This window comes from Aethalodelphis obliquidens, unplaced genomic scaffold, assembly GCF_003676395.1.
Source record: "Aethalodelphis obliquidens isolate GAN/ISIS:26980383/991018 unplaced genomic scaffold, ASM367639v1 scaffold80, whole genome shotgun sequence".
Taxonomy (NCBI): Eukaryota; Metazoa; Chordata; class Mammalia; order Artiodactyla; family Delphinidae; genus Aethalodelphis; species Aethalodelphis obliquidens.
In genome coordinates, this window is record NW_020838024.1 from 6927947 (window position 1) to 6934701 (window position 6755).

Here is a 6755-nt window from a genome sequence, read left to right on the forward strand (position 1 = left end):
TGCTGGGCTGGTTGAGAAAAATCAGGCAGCGTCCTGTGCAGTTTCAATCCTCCCTCTCTGCCCTGTCTCAGGAGTAACCAAGTATGTGTGCACTCCTCACTAGTGGGGTTCAGGCTTCCTACAGCCCTCATGTTAGTCCTGCCAGCCCTCCAGCCAAGGGAACTCGTCTTCCTGGTTTTGGGCCCCAGGTCTGGGGTGCCCAATATGTAGCTCAAACCAATCACTCCCCAGGGAGGATCTCTATCTGTGTAATCCCCCTCCTCTTCTGAGTCCTCTCCCAGGACAACCAACCTGATTGGTTCTCTTCCCTTCCTACTCAGTTCAGCGTGGGTCTTTCTTATAGCCTTGGTTGTAGAGAAGTCTTTCTGCTAATCTTCAGTTAGTTTTCAGTCAGAATTGTTCCACATGTAGAGGTTTTTTTTTTAATGTAATACTATTTATTTCACTTCAAAAACATTTCAGCATTCTAAACATACAAAAAAAAAAAAAAACCCAGAACATTGCAGATAGTGTTTAGTACAGAAGGTTCTTGAACTTTCATCAATGCAGTGGCTCTTGGCTTTGCTGACAATGAAGAGTTCTGTGGTTTGTTTAAAAAACAAACAGTTTAAAACTACCGCACTTCAACTTAAAAGGATCCAAAACACGTCTCATGCCAGCTGACCCCCACCTTTTCCACAGCTAAGAATGGCAGCGGGATGCTATGTCTCTATATACAGAAACAAGACAACCTGAAGCTAAATCGATGCCCACTGCAGTGTCCACAGGTCCAGCCCCACAGTGCACGCCCTGAGCTACGGCCCCTCCGGAAGGCATCGCTCCTACAGCCTCCACGCCAAGCAAGGAGCGTCAAGAGTGTGTCTCGGTTGCTTTGTTCTTTTTACAAACTATAGATATGTACAGTTGAGAACTCAGGATTCCTAGCCAATGACCATAGAGTTAACACACCACCTCACAAATAAAAAACAACCAAAAAAAAGAATATGCCAGAAACATCTTTAAATGCCTTGTCACACCAACAGCAAAGTGCACAGAGTGAGAACACGAGAGCCTTTTCATTTTAAAAATGTTTGGAAATATGTACGACTTTGATACAGTTTCCGGGTGCTCCAGACACCCATGGCCACTTCATGTAAACCACTGACAATTGCTAGAGCACTTTGAGAGACTACGATATGATCATGATCCAACAGGGTAATTCTACCTAATGGGGGCAAGAGACACGTCCCGGGCGAGAGGTGTGTCAATCACAGCGCTCCCTACTCTAAGGTATTCACAAGGAGACAGGTCAACAGTATTTTTTTTTATTCATCCTCTTCCTCCTCCTCTTCTTCGTCCTCATCTTCTTCATCTTCCTCTTCCACCTTTTTCCGGGCAACTTTAGCAGGACCCTTGGCACCATCAAAGTTCCCTTTAGACTTACAGTCTGCGGCATCCTTCTCGTATTTCTCCTTCAACTTTGCTGCCTTGTTGATGCATGGCTGCTTCTCGCTGTCACTTAAGTTATTCCACATCTCACCCAGCTTCTTTGCCACATCTCCAGTAGAGATGCCAGGGTTTGTAGATTTGATCTTGGGGCGGAATTCAGAACAGAACAGGCAAAGTCCAGACGGTGGCCTCTTGGGGGCATTTGGGTCCTTCTTCTTCTTGCCTCCCTTAGCTGGTCCGTAATCCTTCATTTCCCGATCATAGTGCACTTTATCTGCCTTTACCATTTCATCAAATTTAGACTTCTCTTTCCCAGACGTTGTCTTCCACCTCTCAGAGCATTTCTTGGAAAATTCTGCAAAATTGACAGGGACCTCGGGGTTTTTCTTCTTATGTTCCTCTCTGCACGTCTTCACAAAGAAAGCATAAGCAGACATCTTGCCCTTTGGTTTCTTGGGATCACCTTTAGCCATCTTGACTGTATTGTTCGCTAGTCTGGGCAGCGCAGGGCACGACACGCGGCTCAGCGCTCCACAGCCTGGCGCTAGCTGCCTGCACGAGAGCCGCCTGATTGGCCAGTGGACTCCGCTGTAGATGTGTTTTTGTTTGTTTGTTTGTTTTGCGGTACGTGGGCCTCTCACTGTTGTGGCCTCTCCCGTTGCGGAACACAGGCTTGGGACACGCAGGCTCAGCGGCCATGGCTCACGGGCCCAGCCGCTCCGCGGTATGTGGGATCTTCCCGGACCGGTGCACGAACCCGTGTGCCCTGCATCGGCAGGCGGACTCTCAACCACTGCGCCACGAGGGAAGCCCTGTAGATGTATTTTTGATGTGTTCGTTGGGGGAGGTGAGTTCCACATCCTCCTACTCCACCATCTTGATCTTCTCTCCTAAGTGCCAATATTTTTTTAAAATAAATCTCTCAATTTTATCTTTTCTTAAATGTATTTATAACTAGTAATTTCTAGTTAAATTATTTATAATATTTGATTGAGTCTCTCTTTCTTTAATAAACAGTCTCCTATAATCTTAATCTTGTTTCGGGAGTTTCTCTTTACATGCTAGTCTTAAAAGAAACTAGGTAGTCCCATGTTTCCAGCATCCATCCCTAATGGAGGTTGTATTTACTCTTACATCTCACTTTCCTTACAGCTGTGAAGTGGAAGATATTTCTTCCTAGCTCCCCATGTCTTCTCTTTCTTGCAAAAATTCTGTATCACTGTGGCTTCTGCAGTAGTTCTGTACCTTATTCACTACTTTCATCTCCAAACATTCTAGAAATTCCCATTATTTCTTGAAGACCTTAGGCTCTGGATCACATCTTTCTACTTCAGCCCAGCAGCTGTCATCATTTTTGTTGGCCTCTAAATCCCTGTGTATCACTAGTATAAATCTTGGCCTCCAAATTCATGACTTCTTTCTCTCTTATGACCATTTTCTTAATTTCATTTTTGCCATCAGTCTCTATTATCTTCAACTCTGACCCCCAAAACCTCAAATGCAAGTATCACACTCAATGACCCCAATCTTCTCTCTGCCATAGTCCTTGCTCAATAATCTTACTACAGCAATTTCTCAATAGCATCTTGATCTCAAATCCAGTGATGCCACAGTTTCTCATTATTCTACAGTCATATCTCATTCTTCCCTCTCCTTTGGCAGAGAATGTGTTTCAAATGCATCATTATAATTGCTCATTTTCCACTATCTTTTCACTATTCATGGAAGTTTATACTTCCATTCTTGAGTCCATGGTCTATTATTTTATCACTCTCCTAAACATAACTTAAAAATCTCACCTCTTTCTTAATATTTCTATAAAATACCAACCATGATGAATTCAATAATTTATCTTCTCAGTACCTGCACTCAAGCACCTGAATGAAAATTGGGAGAATATCGCCTTTCACTTGATTTGGTTGACCACTTCCTCACCTTGAAACACTTCTCTTTCTTGATTTTAAGACCTTTATTTTCTATCTAAACTCTACACATGTCATCTAGTTCCCCAAATGTCAGTACTATCTATGTTACAAAAAATTTCAATTATATGTCCCTGGCTCAAATTCCTCTTCTGAGTTTAGGCATGTCTACCTGACATCTTCACATGTGTCTTATAGGCATGCCAAGATTAATATGGCCAAAAGTTAACTCTTTTTTTCTTCTTTCAGTTTTATTGACTTGTAATTAACATAAGTTTAAGGTGTACAGCATAATGACAACTTACATATATTGTATAAGCTAACTTTTGATTTCTCCCAAACTGAATCCTTGTTAAATATGTCTTATCTCACCAAATGGCACCACTGTTCTCTCGTTTGTTCAATCCCGTTTCTTTTCTCTTCCTCATCCCCCACATTCAATCCAGTGCCAGTTCTGTTGATTTTAATTCTAATACATACCTTGAAAGATATCATCCCAGCTCTCATCCCCTTTTGCTTAGATATGACTGTGGCAGCCTCTGACTTGCATTCTTCCTTTTATTGCTCCTCTACAACCAGAGCAATATTTTTATAGCATACGTATGATAATGACACTTTCCTTTATTCAAAAGCCCCTCCAATTTCACCTGGTCCTACGATTACTGAAACTGTTGGCCCCTGACAATTTCAACATCCTCACCTCCTTCTGTTTCCCCCTTTCAACTGCACTGACTTCACTTCTCTCCTTCAAACCTGTCAAGTTCTACATGGCTTCAGCGCTTTTGCAAAAACAATTCTTCCTTCAGGGCCTTTGCACAATCCCCTATTTAGGGCTTTTGCATACACAATCTACCCTTCCCTTTTCGAAGCTGTCTCCTTTTCATCCATCATATCCTGACTAAATAGTGCTTCCTAAAATTGTTCTTCCTATCGTATCTTAGAAGTACGGCTCCCACTTCCAACCCAGTATTTTCTTTTTATGATGAAAACCTGCTCATTTCTTTTCTAGCACTTACACAAGTTTTAAATAATAGCATTATTTGTTTGTTGATTATTGTTATTATTATGTGCTTTTCCCATTGTATTGAAAAATATCTATGAAGGTAGGGTCATATATTTTACTAATGATAGCGTGCTGGTTTTAACCACAATGCTTGACATTTGATATTGGTTAATTAAAATGTATTTGAATCATTAAATGAGTACATGTGTTTTCATAGAAAAGATATAATTGGTTAGTTGTATATAAGTGGTAAGACTCAGCTGACAGTTACTGGGCTTCACAGATTTAATATAGGACACCACATTTTACTTAGTGTCATTTACTTTAAATTTTAGGTATCTGTTTAGAGTAAGTTAATCCTCCTAGTACTGGCTTGGAATTTTTTAACTAAAAAAAAAACTGAAAGCAAAGGTTATAGATGTAAATTTCCTCCTCTATTAAAACTCTACTTTTCTTTAATGTCAAATGTGTATTTCTTCTGCACTCTGAAAACTCTGACCACCTTTGTCTTCACTCACCTTTCCTCCTCTCAACTCTTACAGCTTTCATTCTCAGTAACGCTTATTCAGGACTCATATTCTGTTTTGAATTGTTGATCATATTTTGAAAAATTTATGCCTTGACTCTAGAAGTAGAGTGTACTTATTTTCAAATCCCACAATTACTTTAGCACCCAATAATTACTGACTGTCTAATAGTCAGGAAATTGCATCATCCATCACTTTATTTATGCTATTTATAAGTGCCATCTGAGATCACAATTATCAAGTTAAGTCAGTGATAAGTAATTTCACACACATGTAAATTCATATAATCAGGATAAGGATATTATGGGGAAATATCCTTTACCAGCCTTCAGATATTACCTTACCTCATTAGTCATCTTTCTATCTACAGCCGGGCTTCATGATTGTACAACAGACTTTGTTTCACACTCCGAATCTATCAGTTGGTCATTGTTTTAGGGTAGTTGTGCTTTGAGAGGTCCAGTGGTACTCCTTGTGTTCTATTGCAGGTAGTAATCCCAGCATAAATTCTGGCTCATAAAATGTATTCAACTAATCTTGGTTAAATAAATCATTTACTAGTATGTGACTTAAGATGCTTAATGGCATTGCTACAGCCACTGATATTACCACCAATAGCAGTAACAGCAGCAGCAAAAATCCAGCATTATACATCATTTGAAATCACTTGTACTGTTCCTGTCTTCTCTAGTCTGTCAGAGAATAACATCAGAGAAAAACAGTGTGCATATTTCTTTGTCTTTTGATCACAACCTCAATAATATTTCCCCAGGTCTCTCTGTTAATAGTGACATGCCTATACTTTGCTTCACCTATGAAGAAGCTGTCTGAGAACTGATGGATCTGGATGAGAGGGTAGCCAATTAGGTAATGGCCTCCAGCAAGAGCGGACTCTGTAGAACAGTCGCCTTTGAACTGTGTGGAGTTGAACTAAAGGGCACAGCAGTTGCATAAATCAGAGAGAAAAGGACAAGGTTACACCTGTAGGTCGACTCAACAGCTATATTTTCTCTGCTCAAATAGTAGAGTAGTATAATGATAGCTAATACAATACTCAGATTAATTAAGTAATCTTGACTTCAATTATTTAGATAACTCAAGAGAGTAGGGAATTGTATCCAAAATTAAAGCGTTAATTTCAGAAATGGAGACATGGCCCTAAAGGGTTTCTATTAGAAAATAACTCATAGGGAGTCTGTTATTAAGTGACTTAACACTTTAAGGGCAAAGAACACTATCAGCAGGACCAGTAGCTATAAATTTAAAGCCAGGGATCTAATATGATATTTATTAAGTAGATATAGAGAACATGTCACAAATAAGTTTGTAGATATCTTTCTGTAAGAAATTTTTTTCTAACTACTTGTTCGATTTCTGAACTTGGCTCTGACTTGATGAAAGGAACTGACTAGTCAAAGGAAAAGATGAGTCTGTGCCCAACTGGTCTTATATATTATTGTTAATTTTTTTTGCCATAACAGAGATCACCCATGGTTTATAATTTGTACAAAAGTAGTGTGCTGAAACTAGAGATGCACTATGGACAAAACCTCCTGCTACTCCCAAGTGTGTGTACATTTATCAGCAGGCATCTCAGAATCTATTTTTCTTTACTGATGTGCTTCTCTTGTCTTCAGAATAGCTACAAATTAAATTAATTGCAATAGTGTTATCATTTTAATGAGAAATAATAAAATGTGAAAAGTCAAGTTTTTATTATGCAATTATATTTCTTTCTTAGCATTTAAGTACAGTGGAATTGACCTGCAGCTGATCCTCAGGGTCCAGGGAAAATTTTGTAAAGGTAACAATTACTTAGGAAGTTAGCTGTACCATGAGTTTATCATTTTAAACTCTCTCTCTGAAGATGTAAAC

General features: G+C 39.5%; 1 pseudogene across 1 annotated transcript; it reads right to left on the bottom strand.

The window, feature by feature from the left end:
• Positions 1 to 1304: 1304 nt before the first annotated feature.
• Positions 1305 to 1930, bottom strand: LOC113612630 (high mobility group protein B3 pseudogene; annotated as a pseudogene). Its single transcript, XR_003429908.1, has one exon. The product of XR_003429908.1 is annotated as a high mobility group protein B3 pseudogene (transcript).
• Positions 1931 to 6755: the final 4825 nt, after the last annotated feature.